The sequence below is a fragment of the Bactrocera neohumeralis genome, chromosome 3, assembly GCF_024586455.1.
Source record: "Bactrocera neohumeralis isolate Rockhampton chromosome 3, APGP_CSIRO_Bneo_wtdbg2-racon-allhic-juicebox.fasta_v2, whole genome shotgun sequence".
NCBI classification, from domain to species: Eukaryota; Metazoa; Arthropoda; class Insecta; order Diptera; family Tephritidae; genus Bactrocera; species Bactrocera neohumeralis.
In genome coordinates this window covers 28,123,741-28,144,429 of record NC_065920.1, presented here as the reverse complement: position 1 = coordinate 28,144,429, position 20,689 = coordinate 28,123,741, and the positions used below count along the sequence as shown (strand labels likewise).

Genomic DNA, 20,689 nt, shown 5'->3' with positions numbered 1-20,689 from the left:
CATCTTCCATCCGAATCAACTAAAAAGTGAAAATTGATTTCTTGACACCTAAGCCCCCTTTCCGTAGACCAGGTCACATACATATATAGTTTCACCGAAAAGTAGTGAAGGCAAAATATCTTCTGTCATCAAACAAATAGTCGTCACACTCGCGACTAGGCTCCCACTTCACTGTTGACGGTCATAACTTTGATATTTACGAGTTCATTATTTTGTCTATCTAGGAGCCAACATTAACAATAACAACAGCGTAGACCTCGAAATCCAACACAAAAGACCTCTTGCCAACAGGTACTACTTCGGACGGAGTAGGCAATTGAAAAGTGAAGTCCTCTCTCCACGAACAAAGACCAAGTCCCTCATCATTCCCGGTGCAGAGGCATGTATGATGACAACGTCTGATGAGTCGGCATTATCAGTTTTCGAGAGAAAGGTGCTGCGGAAGATTTATGGTCCATTTTTCCATTTCTTTCCATTGGCAACGGCGAATACCGAAGTCGAAGAAACAATGAGCTGTATGAGGTATAGTTAGTTCAGCGAACTATGACTAGGTCCTCTTCACCATATTAATGAAAACATTTCGGCTCTGGGAGTATTCTTTCTCTTCCTTTGCTCCCCCGTTGGGAGGATCAGGTGGAGAAGGATCTTGGAATCTCCAATTGGCGCCAAACAGCGAAAAGGAAGAACGACAGGCGCGCTGTTGTAAACTCGGCTATAACCACGTAAGCGGTGGCTACGCCAATAAAGGAGAAGAACCAATTTACTATCGAACTCAAATCAAATATGTTCTGAATTCAAAATATATTTTGGCAGTTGCACAATTCCTACAGGGTATTTCCCATTTGACGGCAATGTCAAGGGAAAGGATAACTAGAATATAATAAAGAAATGTTGTACGCGCATAAATTATGGGTTGAGATCGTAAATTGCCACAAAAATGAGGGGCTAAATATATATGTAGGAATGTTTAGGTACAAATATAAATGCATATTTGGCTCACAAAAGCAGGTCTAACAAATTAAAAACGGTAATGTTTTATGGCTGTTATGAATATAAAATATTGCTGTAGCTATAACTTACTTCTGGAATCTTTGAGGAATTTATTGCTGTTTACACATTTTTCGTAAGGTAAAGTATATATTTGGTACTAACGTACTCTTAATTTCATGTTTAATATCTTGGTTCAATGTTAGTGGTACTGGCTACCGCGGTTTGGCTTTTCAAGAGTCGAGGGTCAAATATGGTATTCAAAATTACCACAATTATAATTGTAACACATTTCAAATTACATGTTTTCGAATGTAGTTTACACCGAGTTAACACACGAGCAACTGTAGGACAGATGTAGAGATTCAAACAGAGTTAGAGATCTAAAAGTATTTGCTTTATCCAGTCTGAATATGATACTTTGAATCAAAAGCCTTGTTAAATGTTGCACAACAAAAAATTTCATATCTTTTGAAAGCTATGAAAAAGATCCAAAAGTATGGAAAATGGGTGACTCATGAACTGAATGGAAGAAAAAGATAAGGAAAACCGAAAAAACACTTACTAAATTTTGCTTCAAAGACACGAAAGAAAATCGGGTTTGCATCGTATTGTAACTGGCGATGAAAAAATCATGGATTAATCCGGGACATGTATTAACATAAATTCGAAAAACAGATCGCTTCGGTAAGCAAGCAATGCTCTGTGTTTTTGGTGGGATCGAAGGGAGGTGGTATATCATGAGCTTCTAAGTCCTGGTGAACCTATTAAAACTAAACCGATATATGTATACGTAACACTTTCACTGAATTGAAAAGCATCTTAGGTCATTGCAAAGCCACTACAACAGCTTCGCCTTTGGTTTGGATCGCTAATATGTCTCAAACTTTTGACAATCGTCGTCTAGTCTGTACCAATTATTTTTTGTTTAAAAATAAATATTATATTATTATTGTGTATTAATTATGATATATCTATTATAATACTGAAGTTTGTTGCAAAGTTATAGCTATTAAATTAACGTTCTTTTCTGTTTCTTTTTTAGAACGCTTCAATATCTTTCCAGCTCACATGTAAGTACCGCTTTTGATATATTTGTTTTCAATAATTGCTTAAGCTCTGTAAAATATAGGCACCCTAAAACCCGTACCGGTAGAATGGGAGCCGGTCGGTGCCCCCATATCCTTCCGTGTTCTACTTCTAAATAGCTGGGCTTCGCGCTGGGTCACCATTGGTATATGCGCTGTCGCAAAATCACCCAAGACCCAAGATCGATCGCAAGAGATCTAGTGATCTCTTTGCCCTCAGTAAGGCTAACCACACCCTAGTTTTGGGCCCTCCAACCTAACTTAACTAGTGTAATGTACAATAAATTCATGCCTATGACACCTATCATAAATGACCTATGAACTCACATATTCATATTATATGTACATATATCTATATATTATTAAATTATAAAAAAAAAAAACCTTCATTGAGCGTCGTTTATACTTAACACCTCTTGTGGATATTTTCATTTTATTACATACCGTCCTAACTTCAAAAATCCACAACACGTGAAACGCTACAACTGGTCGTCGAGGACGAACACATATATATAGTTAATAACTTCTAATTTTATACGGAGCTCGTTTATTAGCTATATTTATGCATACGTAAGTGTCGAGTTTATACGTAAACCGCATTATACTTTGGTCTTGGGCAAATGTACCGAAATGACCACCAGCCGGTTAATGATTAAAATGTTCATTTCATTTTTAGTTGTGACTGCAGCTGCAATCTTTAGTGCTGAAGTCGTAAAATCATAGAGGAGAATAACAGCTTTTGCCGATTTGGCTGTTCAGTCGCTTTAGGTCTTTAATTTGCAAGACTTCATGACGTGATTGCAGAGATTGTACAGATGAGCAAATTGCAATAAGCTTTTAGTGAAGGGCTTGTTATTTTATTTCAGCCGTTGAATATATAAACGTTTTTTCCAAAAAAGGAACAAAGTTTCCCATTTACTTGTCTTATTAAAGTGGAATGAAGTCAATGAGGCTGGGAAAGGTTAGAATCAAAAATAAATTGGAAAAATTGCAAACTTAAATAAACAGAACTCCCAAGAGGTTCCACAAAAATTAGTCCAGAAGTATCTTGATATGGACAGATATGAGGGTACTTATGTAGAGAAGAATGAAGTATGAGGCAAAGAAATAGCCATCTGGCTTATGATTTTAGGTCATTGAATGACTCGAAGTCACTGCGGGTATGACATCATACTCGACCTTGTTAATGAACTTGGGCTAAATTGGCGACCGAAAAAAAGAGATTCATGAGGAATTAAAAACATATTCCTTCTGTTCTCTGATCGATAGTTTCAATGTTTTTAATCTACATATTCGTCGAAGGATTAAAAGGTGAAATAGGAACAGGACAGGAGCGGGATTCTGCTATCGTAATCCATATACAGAAGGGAGCTTCAAATTTAGTGACTACAATTCGGTCATCCAGGTCAAAACTGTGAACAAAACAAAAGGTGCCATGTGGGCTTCTGGTCTCATCACCAAGTCCATAAACCTCCTAGTGGATAACCAAGCGGTAGTTAAAGCTATACGGCTATACATTAATATCCTTTGGTATCCGGTCGTTTAGAAGTAGAAAGAGACAAAAAGTCAGACGAGCTGGTCCGCTTGGGAGCTTCAGCAACTTTCCCTAAGCGAACCCAGGCCATTCAGCTGTTTCAAGTGTTGTTTGAAGCAAGACCCTGGAGGAACAGCTCAGGTCTTGGAACACTAGCTATACAGGGCATGCCACAAACTTAAGAACAGTGTTGATGGTGGACAGACTAAAAAGCTCCTACTTTTAGACAACAGTGAATTTAGTAATATTTTCGGGATCATCACAAGGCAACTATTCTTAAGACTACCTCTTGAGAAGAGGTGAAAATTTAATTCGGCGAAATGCATAGGCGCGGAGGATGATGAGACGACGGAACATTTCCTTTGAGAATCCTTAGTCTTCAACCGGATGAGTCGGGATATATTCCAATGCTCCAACTTAAGAGACATTGGGAAGCTGTGGTGAAAAAAATTAGAATTTTCAATAAATACACATAGTGCTTGGCTTGGTAGTCAATTTGGTTAGCTCTCGGCAACACAATGGGCTTAATGATAGGCTAAGTGCGGCTGCCTGGGGTCTGGCCCTCATGCCCCTCCCTTTTCAACAATCAAATTGGTCTCCATTTACTTGAACGTTTATCGTTAACATGAAAAAAATTGAAAATTGTATGAAAGTCATAATTAATCATTTTGCACATTAGTGGGTGAGTACTCATTACTCTCTAAATTAATAAATTTTTTCGTTTAAGATTTTTTAATAAATTTTCAGTGAAATTCACTTGAATATAACCCATAACATATTCATATGTATGTAGGCTTGTGCACATATGCGAGCAGTGATGCATGCAAACGAATTCCATTTCACTCAGACGTGAGTTCAAGGCCAAGCTTTTCAAAGTTAATGACTCGCTTGCTAATAAACTCTAACACATACATACATACAAATATATGTAATACTTTTAAATGCATAAGCGCTTATATGAATATATGAACTTACAAACTCGCGAAAAAGTACTTGAACACCAGACATAATTGTAATCTTCAGTCCTTTGTTGTTAAAAAATATTAAAATGATGATAAACAAATAATTAAATATACACATAACACAAAAATATTATTCATATACCATATATATATATAGTATGTATATACTTTTTATAATTATATGCTCTATTTTTATACGCCTGCAACTTGTTGCTACAGAGTATAATAGTTTTGTTCACCTAACGGTATCACCTAAAACAAAGCAAAATAGATATAGGGTTATATAAATATTATATACTTGATCAGGATGACGAGAAAAGTTGAAATCCCGGTGACTGTCCGTCCGTTCAAGCTGTATCTTAAGTAAAAATCTAAAAAAAAAAATATCTTGATGAATCTTGGTATGTAGGTTCCTTAGTATAAAAAAAAAAATCGAGTTCGTAGATGAGCATCATCGGACCACTGCCACGCCCACAAATCACCATTAACCGAAAACCTATAAAGTGCCATAACTAAGCACTAAATTTAGATATAAAGCTATAACTTGGTACAGGTGATCACAGTAGCAAGAGGAAACTATGGGCATAAAATTTTGAAAAAGTGGGCGTGGCCTGGCTCTCTAATAAGTTTATTGTACATATCCCCTAAACTACTAAAGCTAGAACAAGCAAATATGCTTAGTGCAAATATTATAAGAACTCCTATCGAGAGTGTGAAAATGGAAGAAACCGCAAGGTAACCTCGCTCACTCCCCATAAAACAGTACTGTTCAAAATTACTAACAGCGCAAATAATCAATAACTAATTAGACCAGAGACATAAAATTTTACCACCGAGATGGTATGAGAGGGCTTTGTGGGATATGTGGTGAAAATTGGACGATGGGCGTGGCACCGTCCACTTTTTGGTGAAATCACATATCTCGGGATCCGACCAAGCGATTTCGACTTAACTTAGTACGTGTCATTTTTCTCATATTTTTATGTCACAGTGTGAAAATGGGCGAAATCGGACGACAGCCACGCCTTTTTCCGAAATAACACAATTTTAAATTCCATTTGATTCTTTCACTTTCCAGTACACGAATCAGAACTAAAAAACAAAACGGTTCAAGCCCCTAAATACCGAATATGTGAACACCAGTTATTATAGTTGACTTTTGACCGAAAGTATCCGTCAATGTATGGGATATACGAGTACAATTGCAATTCAGAGAGAGTCCTGCCCTGACAATAGTAGTTCTGTGTATCAAAAATGGGTTGAATCGGGTAAATACTACTTTCTTGAGTCACCTTACGCCTAATATAAAGATTTTCAAACTTCCTTGTGACCTTATGTTGGATGAGTTATTCCAACGAAAATTAGAGAACGTATTTTACTTATAGCCGTATATCTTTATGCCTAAAATAGGTAAAATTGGTGGAAAACTTGACCTAGCCTTATATAACTAATATCAAGATTTTCTAATATCCGGCTAACTTTTCTCGATAAGTATGATTGGTGATTGTATGTGAGGAAATTCAATGAAACTCTTTGATTCCTGCAAATGCTGGAGTATAACATGTTCATCAGAACTTAGCCCTTCCTTACTTGTTTCATTATCGTATTGTTTTAATAATAACCGCTGTGATTCACATAGCTTGCTCATAATTGAAATTGAAATAAATTTAAGCCGCAATAAAATATTTTTAGAAATTTTATCTTCTCAACAAAATGTTGTATTTTATTATTACATACATATGTATATTAAAAGTATGAATATGTCAGAGTATTGCATTCATGTATGTAAGTATATACAAAAATCCTGGTAAGTGATTAAACTCGCTCTCCAACCTTTGCTCAGAACTCTGCTTCAGAAAAGATTGCTATGCGCTTGAAAACTTGATACTCAACTTAAGGTTACCAAAATTTTCCACTGTTTCTCAAGCAGCATTATTTCCAATCAGTTGCAATAAAATTTATTGTTACCGCTCTTCACACCATCCAAAGCTAGTTGATTGTAAATGATTGAGAACGATCCTTAAGTTAGGTTGGCCCGAATGAATACTATTCCACATGATCACCTTATAATTTTTAGATTTCAGTTAAATGACAAAGATCACGAAAAGTCTTCTTGTGAGTTGTATAAGAAAACACTGAAAAATAGGCATCAAAAGCTGCAGATTACATCTATTGATTTGAATTGAATACGAAACCAAAAAAATTCGCGCTTTTGGCGATAAAAGTCCTTTTTTCAAAGTCAATACAAGCGATTATTTTTAAAAGGCTGTTTTTAACACATGTGCTTTCCAAGAAATTATATGTTATGACCATGAATTAACTTTTCTTATAAAACTAAAAGTATTAAGAATGATTTAGGGCAGGTGAAAACCGCAGTTGGCTCGAATAAGTTCAAGCCGAGAGGTCCAATCTTTGACCTTTTTTTGAAGCAATTTGGTAGATATGTCAGCAATAAGGAGCTGCATATTCTGTTGCAAGGCGTCAATCATCTCGGGCTTATCTGCGTAGACAAATTCTTCGCCAAACCTCAGAAAAAATATTCCAGCGACGTTAGATCGCACGATCTTAAATCGCTAATCAGAAGTTTCCTTCAATACATTGATTGTTTCATTCGCTCTATTGCATGCAGTTCCGCCTTGTTGAAACCAGAGGTTGTCCACATCAACATCTTTCAATTTAGGCAAGAAAACGTCATTGATCATGAATCCATAGCATTCTCCATTGACTGTAACATTATGGTGGGCTTCATATTCGAAGAAATATGGACCAATGATATCGTCTGTCCATAGAGCATAATAAAGTCGAACTTTTTAGGAAGTAACGGCGTCGCGCGAACCGATCAACAAATCGTTTGGTAATAAATGTCCACGATTTGTAAACAATGTTCTGAAGTAAATCTGTTCATTATAAAACGTCAAAGAAGATTGACTATAAATCAATTATCAGCTGTCGAAAAGACCAACTCGCAAAAAAGTATGGTCTCACTGAAAACACACCCGTTACTTCATTAAAGCGACAAAATGTTATTCTATCTCTTTTTGCTTGGTTGAAAAGCGAGGCGCAAGAGCACAAGACTGTAGGCGGCAGCACTTAGGCTATCATTAGGTCCATTGAGCTTTATCCGGCAAATAAAAGGATTTGGTAAAATACATAGTCTCTTAAGTTGAAGCTTTGGGAACCGGGGAATATATTCCGTGACATCCAGCTTTTGACTGGGCAATCGCAAAGGTAATCTTTCAGCGTCTCATCATCCTAAGCGCCGAATCCACTCTACCAATTTGGTGAAGGTGATATCTTAAAGGTATGTAGGTGCCCTGTAAGAAACCTTACAATATTATCTCCCATTTATTATACTAGTTTATACCTGTTGATCGTTGGTATCACCAGTCTTCGAAACTTGCCTTTCTCTCTTTGTTAGTTTATAATAACACCATTCAATAAAAATTTAGTTAATATTTCTTAAGTTTGGATTAGTTGACCGCTTTTAGTGGGTAATTAAAAGTTGATGTGCAATATACTATAATATGTAGTATTGTTATTGTTTGAGTGAAGAACTGTTGGAACAGTCGGTGTCTGGTCACGGGAGCAATAAATTTCATTGTCAGCAGATTGTGTTTACTTGTCATTGTATCTCTTAAATTGCTGGCGACAAATGGAAGCTTCGGAGCAAAATACGATGCATTGCTGTCTGCTGTCTCTACAGAGTGCTTACTTACTTACACATACCCAAAAAATACCCATTTATATTGTATAATATAATAAGTGTATGTATGTATGTGTACTTGAGCTATCAAAATAAAATGATGAATTTGCAGTCAAAAAGCTTACGACGAATTAAATATGCAACAAATTCGGCACAGATGTTCATTAACATAGCTCCGGGCGATAAATGCTGAACAAAGCGAATTGGCAAAAAAAAAAAAAAGACAAAAAAAGTAATAGTAGAAAAAAACAAGAAAAAACGTTAACTTTGGTTGCACCGAAGCTAAATACCCTTCACAGGTGCATTTCTGTTAGCAACTATGTGTTCAGTTTGTATGGAAGCTATATGCTATAGTTAACCGATCTGATCAATTTCTTCGGAGATTACATTGTTGTCTTTGAAAATAACATATACCAAATTTCGTGAATATATCTTGTCAAATGTGAAAGTTTTCCATACAAGCATTTGATTCCGATCGTTCAGTTTGTATGGCAGCTATATGTTATAGTGGTCCGATATCGGCCGTTCCGACAAATGAGAAAATGACGTTTGCAAAATTTCAAAACGATATCTTAAAAACTGAGGGACTAGTTCGTATATATGTATACAGTCGGACAGACAGACAGACAGACAGACAGACAGACAGACAGACAGACAGACAGACGACAGACAGACAGGCCGACGGACATGGCTAAATCGACTCAGCTCGACATACTGATCATTTATATATATACTTTATAGGGTCTCCGACGATTCCTTCTGGGTGTTACAAACTTCGTGACAAACTTAACATACCCTGTTCAGGGTATAATAATGCGAGTACAACAAAAGCATAATTTGATAAAAACAAATTAAATAATATAAACTTGTGTATTAATTACAATTTTTATTTTGAAGAAATATTCACGGTGATGTGATAAATATCACCATATAAAAAGTAATGATAGAATCAAAACATTCCCATTTTAGCCTCAAACAATTATTAAACAACTTTCCCAGCAACTGGCAGCCAATTAATTCTACGCTAACTTTAACCCTGGCTCTCATGTTCAAGCACAATTTCCGGAAAATATATAAATAAGCCGCACCTGTGCAAAAAATAATAAAAAAAACAGCTACAACAATCACAAAATATGATAAAAAAAAACTCAAGAGCGCATTTGAGCACACAGAAATTGTTCATTCACGCTCGCACGTCAGCGTTCTTAGATAATTCATACTAAAAAGGCAATGATGTCAGACTCCGAAAGCAACTGCGTTCAGAGCCAGAGCCGCCGCCTCCGGCTATCTATTCACACGATTCACTCAAAGATGCGCCGCTGCTCGAGCGCGCAAAAAAGTTAAAAAATTAAACGCGCTACAAAAAACGGGCTGAGCAAATTCGTAAATGTTGAAAGTTGTTATTGAATGTGTTCAAATTTATTTGTATGCACACAAGTTTAAACAAAACGACAACAAATATGTACTATGTATATACTATATGTATATATATACAAGTACGAGTATATTGTGTAGAAAATTTTATTTACAAGTATTATACCCTAAACAGGGTATGTTATGTTTGTCATGAAGTTGGTAACATCTAAGAGAAAACATCGGATACCCATAAAAAATGATCGGCGTGCCGAGCTGAATCGATTTACCCACGCCCGACTGTGTGTCGGCTGGTTTTTATCTATACACATTCTTGGTTTTTGAGACATCCACCCTAAATTTTGCAAACGTTCCTTTTCTTTCAAAAAATTATTCATTTGTCGGAACTTCCAATATCGGACTACAATAGCCTATATTTGCCATAAAAAGACCTTGTATTGGAAAGCCTTTTAATGTTACTTAAAACAATGGTGCAATTTTTGAAGAAATTCTTCAGATCGGATCACTATAGCATACAGCTGACATACTAACTGAAAGATCGGAATCGGAAAGCCTTTTCATTTGATGAAATATCTTCAAGAGATGCGGCCTGGGTTTTTGTCCAAAGCACCTCTTTATTTTCTAAACAAATTATTTAGCTTGGATCCTTAAAACATACTGAACGATCAAAATCAAACTACTGTATGGAAACTCTTTTTATTTGTGAAGGGTATTATAGTTTCGCTGGAACCGAAATTAACGATTAGTCTTGTTTGTATTTTAGTTTTTCTGTTTGTTTTGAACACAAGTATAATTCGTATAATAAACAATTACTAATGATGCATAATTCAAGCTAATTGTTGTTGCTATGTTTGTGCAGTGAGTTTTGCGCTTGTTTTTGTGGCGCTTTGGTCACATGAAGTCGTTTTAAAACAGTTGTATAATTTATAGAAAATTAAATTTCAATTAAATTTGTGGTGTATGCATGTGACATTTATTTTTATAATCTTAAATAAATAATTCTAAATAAATCGGACGATCGTCCCGATTAGTGATGAGAGATGCGCACTAATGACTAATGCACATACAACTTTTGCTTTGCTTTGCTTCAGACTTTTGCTTTGACAGATACATATGTAAGTTCGCTTTTAGATGAGTTCGTTCATATCGAAACGAAGCAAAACAAAATGTTGGACTACTCTCAGCTTTTTACGATTTGCCAAGTAGTCGCTACTTTTTTTTAATTTGAGAGAAGCAAAGCGTTCATTTTGACATATGTATTCTTTGCTTTTTTGACTTGGTTTTAAAGTATGATTTGTGCAAAGCGTGGAAAGTTGTATTTAGATTTTATTAGTTCATAGTATTATTTCGAAAGATACAAACCAATTTATTTTTTTTTTATTAAATTTTTTTCTTGTTATTTCTTACTTTTGGATTGAGCCATTATTATTATTTTTTATGTATTTTAATTGTGATGTGTCTTTTATTTCGATTGTTTATCTGTTTCCCCATTTCTTCATTTCATAATTCTTACTCACAGCTTGTTTTGCGCTTAAACGTGACAATGACTCTAAATTTAGAATACTGTGCAATGTGTATGAGTTCGTGCCCAACTTGAGACACGCTCAGGCATTTCAAAACACGAAAACTACTTTTTATATGTATTTATTTAGACGCTGAATAATAATAATACTTGTATTCTTGTTATATAATTCGCATTACGGGTTGAGGTAATCGGGTGGAATTTTAGTTGTTCAATTTATTAAAAAATAAATATTCATTTAATAATATTAATATTTTTAATTATTAGTAATTTGAATATGAAATTATAAGTCCAGACAGCTAACTTATAGATAATCAAGTTTGTTGTGAGAAGTATTAAGAATAATGACAAGGAGAACATATTTCAAGGACTTTTGTTAGTACTGCCATAAGTTCTGTTACAAGCGCTACTTGAGTGCATCACTAAATATGTCCAGGTGATCATAATACACTTCAGAATCTCTTTGAAATCCCACCAAACAGACAACATAACCTTTTTTGGTCACTATCGGTCTTCGAAGTAATTTGAGCTTGATAAGCAAACACAGTCGTTAATGCGACGAATCAAATCTTCTACGTACACAGCACATTGCTAGAAAACCAGTAAAATATACCGACAATGCTGCTCCGGTACATGAGTAGACACACTTTAAAATAAAAATAAAGACTTTTTTCTGCGAATCTGTCCCCGCTGATTAAGCACTTATGTATTTGAATGGTGTTCTCTATGAAACATTTGGTCATTCTACGAGTTCAGCTATATGCTATAGTCGTCCGATATCGATAAATGAGCAGCTTTTTGGGGAGACAAATCAGACCGATGTCTCAAAAACTGGGGGACTACTTTGTCTATTTATGCATTTTTAGGGTCTCTGAAGTTTCTTTCCAAGCGTTATGAACTTCGTGGCAAACTAACACTGTTCAGGATTTAAATGTACTAAAATTTAAGCCATAACTCTCCTCTACCCAGCAGGGAAGACACTTGAGGCCTTGCTACTTCCGGCCTTCACACACTACTTGATCCTAGCAAACCACCACAGCATTTAGGGTCATAAACGTTCAGCTAGTTTATGCCCTTAACTAAAATCCACCCTGCGAGAGGACGATCCTCGTAGCGTTGGACTTATCAAAAGTCCTTGGAACAGTCAATCACACAACGCTACTTGAGGACATCAAAGAATCTACACTCCTTTTAGGACTGAAGAGGTGGACTATGAACTACTTGAGCGGTTGTCAATCATCCGTGGATGAGGATGGATGAGTCGAGGTAAAAACTCAAAACTGAGAAGAATTAAACAAGGGGCTCCGCAGGGTGGTCTCCTCTCCCCGTTATTCTTTAACTTCTACATCTTGAAACTCCGCCATCACTAGTGGAAATTTCTATCACCTCGTGAAATCGATGGCGTGGCTCATACGTAAACGGCTATCTCTCCGACTTTTCTCGCTTTCTCCCTGCACGGAACTTAACACTCTCCCCCACCAAATCCACAGCGGCTATATTCACAAACTTGACAAAGGAGTATCGACTTTACCTTAATATTGCAGTCGATGGCGTTAAGATTTCGACTGTCAACAACCTTAAAATTTTAGGTGTGGCTTTCGTCTGTGCTCCTAAACTCCTCATACGACCGCGATTTTCGCCAAATTACAGAGCCGCAACAAAATCCTCAAGTCGCTAGTCGGTTGCTCATGGGGAAAGGACAAAGAAACGTTGTTGGCAACATACAAGCCAATCGGCCGGCCCCGTCCTTAAATATGCCGCACCAATATGGTCGCTTGGATGCAATGAAACGCAAATGAGGAAGCTGAAAACTTGTCAGAACACTGAACTCCGGACTACGACAGGATGCCTTGATGTCTTCCAACGAACAGCTGTATAGTGAGGCTCGTATGCTCCCAGTTTGAAAACATAATGAACTCCTCTCCGAGTAGTTCCTGCTGGGGTGTTTTAGAAAAATCATCCTTGCGGTCACCTGCTTGGAGCGGAACCGCCTCCTAGGAGCGTCAACAGGTCATTCCTGAACTACGTCGGCGACATCACATAATACGCCGACCAGACTTCGGACGCAATTTACTTCAGACAACCACTGACCGCCATTCACAGTGAAGCCAATTCGCGCTCAGTGAATGCCGTACTTGGAGTCAAACCATCACCCATTGCAGACGACGAGCTCAAGATCCCGCGAGAATCGAGAATGACCCTTACGCAGCTTCGTTCTAGAAACTGTGGCAGGTTAAGCTCCTATTTATTCAGAATAAACCATAACATATCAAACATATGTCCAGCGTGCAATGAGTCCCCGCATGACACCTCTTTGCATGCCCTGCTAAACCTGCACATCTAATGACCTACTCCCTTTGGTCCGACTCCGTCGAAACAGCACGTTTCCTGGGCATACCGTTGGATGACATCGATGACAACTTATCTCATCCGTAACATCCTAGTGGGTATTAGGTACCTGTTACAGCAACAACATGATATAAATATTTGTTAATTAGTCCCATAAAAGCCAGACAGTCATATAACCAATTTTTAGCTTTTTTGTATTTTCACTTTATTATTGAAATCTGTTTTCCAGCAGCTAAGCGCCAGCTGTGAAAATATTTACAATTTATTGACAACTTAGTGCATATACATACATACATATAACGATAAATATGTTTATAAATATATTGTTATTGAAAAATGCTTTTACAGCCATATTTTTGTGTATATAATTATAAACGAACAAATTGAATTCCGTTATTATTTTTGGAAAACCAGTGTATGAAAAAATGCCAGCAAAACACACCTTAAATTGTACATGGAAGCAATTTAAACTGGGTTAGTAAGCATATTATTTAAACATAAATGGCTCTCGACCAGCTGAAATGGAGCTGAAACTGAAACTGAAATGTTTTGCTGCCAGCTGCGTGAGATGCTCGTGTTGATAGCTGCAACAAAAACATGCTGCTTTGACTACATTCAACCATTCAACATTAAATTGTAAACACTATCCATTGAATTGGCCTCAAACTGCCGGCCACTTAGTCATAACAACTTTAGCAGCGACTCAACAAGTTGGAAAAGTGAAAACACTTGAAAAACTTTTGTGGTGGTCGAACTGCCAGCGAACCACCCAACCCAGACGACAGAGATGTGAGCGCTGTGGACTTGGAAAAACGCCGAAAAAATAGTGGAAGATGTAAGCAAAAAGCCGCATGTGCAGCAACAGTGAGCGAGAGAGTGAGAGGGAATACAAATATGTGAGGCGGACGGAGGCGAAACCGCTGAATGCCTGCACTTGAGCGGGTCTAATTGAGATAGGACAGCAACAAGTTGACGCGACAAGTTGGTGTGAAATTTTAATTTCTATTTCATCTTATTTTGACTTCTTTCTTCGGTTGGTTGTACAAAGAACGCGCGTTTAAATCAACCGCGGCGCTCGAAAATCTTTAAAGCACACTTTTCTCCAGATATTAAGTTTATGTGTACCGTTAATTTGCTTGTTAATGTTTTGTATAAGATTTTCTGTGATCTCGCTGACTGTCATGGCTAGTGCTGGTGCTGGTGTTGAGAAGAAATACTAGTCGTTTCTCCGCGGAAGTTTGGGTATGTGTCTGCTAAGCACTTTCGTGACAGCCGCGTAATTGACAACAATTGAATAAGTAAGACACACAAAGCCGTAATTTAGCATGCATTTCTTGATCATGCCGCCAAGGGTGTACAACCCGTACTTTGGACGGATGTTTGCGCTCATAACCGATTTGTTTCTGACTGTAAATGGTCCGATGTGAAAGCTGGAAATAGTATCTGATATGTGGGCGAAAAAGAGTACGAATTTTTTCATAATTTTAAAATTTTTAATTTATTCTTCAAAATCTATGTATGTCGTTCCCTTCAAAGTCATCCCTCTTGACCTCAATAAACTTGTGCTAATATTTTTTCCACACCTCGAAACAGTTGTTTAAGGTAATTTAAGCAGTAATAGCCTTCAATGCGCCTAGCGATCCAAGTTTAATGTCTTCAATTGACTCAAAACTATTTCCGCGGAGCAATCGTTTGAGCTCGCTGAATAGCCAGAAGTCTCTAAGAGCTAAATCAGGCGAATACGGTGGTTTCGGCACGATATTGGTTAACAATTTGGCGAAGAACTCACGAAGAATCAATGTACCATAGTATGCGACGGTGCATTATCGTGGACAAAAACCAAGACCTGTAATAATTCCGGCCTCTTTATGAATAGCTTCGCGCGAACGACGCATAATACGCAAATAGTTTACCTTGTTGACAGTTGGGCTGTTCGGAAGGAATTCGGAGTGCACCACACCTTGATAATCGAAGAATACTGTCAATATAATCTTGATTTTTGACCTGCTTTGATCGTCTGTTTCCGTGTCGTAAGCATAGATCCAAGACTCATCGCCAGTAATGCCTGCAATACGTTTCATGACATCCTGGTAGTCGGAAAGCATTGTTTCATAGAAGTTAACGATATAGTTTTCGAAAAAATTTAGTGATTTGAAACCAATTATGCTCTCATTTTTCTTAAGCCCAAATTATCATTCCAAATGGTTTTCACTAATCCCTCCCATATTCCAACGATTTCACTAAGATCTCTGACTCTTAATCGTCGATTCTCAAGTACCAATTCCATTATTATACGCACTGAACAGGGTATGTTGAATAGTGAAATTATTTTAAAAATCACGAAGTTTGTAACACTTGAAGAAGGAATCGTCTGAGACCCTATAAAGTATATATATAAATGATCAGACAAATCCACCAAGTCAACGAATGGATTTTCGCGCAACATTTAAATTCAAAAAGTCGTATCACTTTTTTCCCCACTTGTCCGTCAAATGTGTATGTATATATGACCAGCGTGATGAACGATTTAGTCCCTCGTTTATTACGCGATATCGTTTTGAAATTTTGCAAACGTCATTTTCTCTTCGAAGAACTGCTCATTTGTCGGAACGATATTGGACCATGTATAACATATCAGCTGCCATACAAACTGAACGATCGGAATGCAAAAACAAGTAAGGATGGAAAACTTTCATTTGACAAGATATATTCATGAAAGGTGATATGAGATTTATTTCCGTCTAAAGCAACAAATGTAATTGAAGAAATTTATCGCTATCATCATTGGTTCCTAATGTTTATACTCGTATTATACAGAGAAAGCATCAGATGGAATTCAAAATAGCGTTATATTGGAAGAAGGCGTGGTTGTGAAACGATTTCACCCATATTTCACCATGATGTTCAGAAAATATCATTTACCGAATTTTCGTGTTTTATTTCCTGAGATTGATCATCATTTGATGTTGATGGCCGTCCTGGACGTGATTTAATTCCGCACACAAAATTTGTGGACCTTCTTTGTTTAATAATTTCACTAATCGTAAAAATCGCCGAATGCACTTTATGTATTTGATAAAGGCAAGCGTGTACTGAACACTTATGATTAGTTTGATGTGATATTTAAAACGAAAGTCACTGACAGACAAATTAACCAAGAAAAAAAAAAAATTTTAAATTTAAAAGTCTTACCACTTTTTGCCCATAGCATGCAGTATTTGAAAATGAAAATTGAAAATGGATCATTTGTCATTGAACAAACTTAGAAAATTATTTCTCAAATATGTGGTATATTAATGACCAACGTGACGAGCTGAGTCGATTTAGCTGTGTTCGTCTGTATATACGCGAACTAGTCCTTCAGATTTTGAGATATCGCTCTGAGAGTTATTTTCTTCGATGAAATTTTTCATTTGTCGAAACCATCCATATTGGACCATTATAGCATGTAGCTGCCCTATCAGCTGAACGACCACAATCAAGTTCGTCTATAAAACACTTTATTATTTTTCGAGATATCTTACCGATATTTGTCATAGAATATTCTTCGAAGTAGCGGTATAATCTCCGAAGAAATTTTCGCGATCGGATCACTATAGCATATAGCTGCCATACAAACTGACTGTTCAAAATCCTGTTTTTTTATGGAAATTTCTTTGTTTGTGAAGGGTATTATAGCTTTGGTGCAACCGAAGTTGATGTTTTTCTTGCTGTTGTTGTTTTTTTTTTAATATGTACTCGTATTACTTATTTCGGTTTAACTATCATCGGTTTTATGGTTGGTTATGATTTGGTTATGATTGTATGGATGGCTTGCATACACAATAAATTCGCTTGTATGGTAAAGCGATTAACTCTCCGCTTGTTGGTGGCAATTATTATAAATCAAACGAATTTATTGTTGTGTTAGACAGCAAATACCCGTTTCCATAACTTTGATCTATTCGAATATTTTAATCTTTATGTGGCATTTTTCACACTCTAAAGTATTTTATGGAATTTGCTGAATAAGGATTAAAACCAAAACCGTAAATAAGTTTATTATGCAACGCCTCGAGTTTTAATCAGAAATATTTTAAAAAATTGTGTAGAGAAAGTATGTTTTCAGTTTGTTCAACAGTATTATCACAAGCAACTTAAAGTTAATTACATTCATTTCTCTTTGGTGTTAATAACTAAATTCTCTAAATTGATAGCATGGAACCAGTTTGTTTCTTGCTAATTTTTGTATCGTATTTGCTTATAAAAGGTTACGTCATTGTAGATATTCAGAATTTTTTTTGCACAAGTACAAGTTTAATTTGATTTCGAGTTTTTATATTATTATTTTAAGTTGAGTATTAATAGGCAATTATTTCATTTCTTTCAGCAACTTTTTCGGACAAAAAAGGTGTGCATTTGTAGAGGTAAGTCAGCAGCAGTCGTCGAATTGAAAAACTTATACTATATAGAGATCTTCATATATAATTACATACAGTAAACTATAGCGGCAACTCCATTTAACTCGCCAATTTAAACAAGAGAAGAGTAAAGTATTTGCAGTTGTAGCTAGACTCTTTAAAAATCATAAAAATCACAGTAAACAATTTTTATATTAGGTTGTCAAAAAAGTTTTGCGGTATTTAATATTTTTTTTTATTGAAATTGAAATGAATTTTTGTCGCATCTCATGCTATAGCTTTTGACCGATCATTTCACGCAACAGCGATTTTGATTGATTTTCGACGACAGTCGTTCGTGAGCGTGGTCGCAAACATGGAGCAAAATACAAGAGACGAAATACGTTGCATATTTTGTGTGGTCGATAATGGAAAATGTATCGGGTCCATAAAAAATTTTTTGGCAGTTTATGGACCCGGTACAGTTTCCATTTCCACCGCACAACGATGGTTTAAAATTTTCGTTCTTTAGAGTTGGTCGAAGATGCGACGCTGCGGAAGGTCTGTCGTCGAAACTTAAATAAAATCGCTGAATTGGTCGAAAGAATCAAACACGTGTTAGCGGGTGAAATAAGCTTTCCAAAAAGGTATAGCATGACCCGATTCGACGAATAAAATTCAATAAAAATATGCAAGCTTTTTCAGCGCCATTTTAGCGAAAATACCGCAGTTTTGATTTTATTTTTGACAATCTAATATTTTAAACTCGGGAGCTTCAAATACAGTAACAAGTGATAATTTACTAGCCAATAACATTTTAAAAAAAATTATTTGAATTTTCCATATAAATTTTGAGATTATGTTAATAAAAATGTACACCTTTATTGTCTTCAGTTTGCTGTACAACTTTTTTCTAAAGAAAAAAAATCATTTTTAATTTTAAAATTTCAAACATGTCGTCAGCTACTTCCTTCCGACCTCAGATCGCCCGTAAATTATTTTTTCTTTAGTTTTTGTTATAATATCTTTATTTTTCAAGGAGTTTCAACCTATTACATATGTTATAAAAAAAGAAAAATATACCTATATCATACAATTCTTTCTCACCCTTAAATGATTTATAAGTACGTAACAAATACATTGTGATAAAAAAGTACCCATCATCCAAGTATTCATCTATATTTATTTTGTCGCCTTCAAAGTAATCACCACTATACACTTTTGCCAACAGTTTTTCCAATTCTCGAAACACGTTTCATAAGCACTTTTAGGATGGCCTTCAGCTCCTTCAGCGAATTTTGGTTTTATCTCTTCGTTCGACTGAAAACGTGTACCATACCGATGATTGTTGACTTGTTTGCATGTCAAATAAACCCACGTCTTATCGGCAGTTATAACGCTATCCATGAATGTGGGAACGGACTTTGCGCGATCAAGCTTGGCCAAAGAGATCTGTTTGTAGTACTCTTTTTGAAAAATTTTCAGCTTTATCAGGATGAGTCGAGCAAGAACGCGTTTCACGCCCAAAATATCCACCAAAATCATTCGAACGGACTCGCGAGTGAGATTGTGTTCTCTTGCCATCTCTATAACACTTGCCTGACAATTTTCAAGCACCATATCTTTGACATTTTTAATATTTTCATCAGTTGAAGATATCGAAGGTCGTCCAGAACGAGGCATGTCTTCAACGATCCCTCGACCGTCTTTGAAGACTTTGTACCACTCGTAGGCTTGTGTTTTTGATAAAACGGAATATTCGCATCGATTCCGCACACGAAATTTCATTATAGAAAAAATTTAGTCAAATTGTTCCTTCGATATTTGCATCCATTGTGAAAATGCCACGTACTACAGAGGTGTGCCGCCTTAAGCAGCTGCTGTAAACAATCTGGTTGACAAATTACGCACATATTTGGCATAGTACTTAAGGACAGTGCTATCAACTTGGCAAAATACATTATTTTTGGAATATCATATACCCGGGGAATTTAATTACAATTTCCGGGTGCTTTTTTGTCTCAATGTATGTTTAATTGAGCTAAATATATCGCTACAGAAATGCATATGTATGTATGTATGTATAATATATATATATGTACATTGTATGTTGTACATAAAAAGCTTATTTTGAAGGGTAACTTCCAGTAGCCCCTATATATCGCACACGAAACTTTCTCATCCTTTGAAGGTATACATGTGTATGTATATGTACCTAACAAACACAATTGGATATATAACTTATATATAACCGATTATTACGATAATATTTTTTAAACAGTTAGGTTTACGAAAAATTCGTTGTAGACAATTTTGAGGAACATACAATTTCCATTTTGAAGGAACGAAATATTTTTTCAAGTAGTTGGAGGCGAGATATGAATTCTTCTATCTGAGAATAAGAGAGAAAAAATAGAAAACTCTAAGGCAGATGACTTTGCCGTCAAAATTAAGAGCTCATACTTGGTTAGTCTTCTTTAAGCGCGTCTATCAACCAAGTTGTCAGAGTACCAAGTTAGAAAAAAAAACATTCGCGCCACCCTAATGTATATATATTGCATATTTATAGATACATACGAACATTTGTCGTAAAGGTCTAACTGATATATTTTTGCTTTACTGCCACTCTATAATTAGATTGAAACAACTCTTTCACAGCAATTGCATATACTTATGTGACTCCGCTTGCTGGCTTTTAGTCATAGGAGAAATCTTATCAGGTCTCTTATCAATTCGCGAAAATATTCAACTACAACCGAGTTATAATTCCAATAGATACACTAGTATACAC

At 36.1% G+C, this 20,689-nt stretch overlaps 1 protein-coding gene across 2 annotated transcripts in view; it reads left to right on the top strand.

Moving 5' to 3' along the window:
* The window catches only part of LOC126753300 (uncharacterized), a 161,225-nt gene that overhangs the window by 55,466 nt on the left and 85,070 nt on the right, over positions 1 to 20,689 (top strand). Inside the window, exons 3-4 of one of the 2 annotated variants that reach the window (XM_050464638.1) lie at positions 2,033 to 2,060; positions 17,889 to 17,925. The gene's annotated coding sequence lies outside the window, so the exon portion shown is untranslated. The remainder of the gene's footprint in view (positions 1 to 2,032; positions 2,061 to 17,888; positions 17,926 to 20,689) is intronic. The other variant, XM_050464639.1, reaches the window with a different exon arrangement.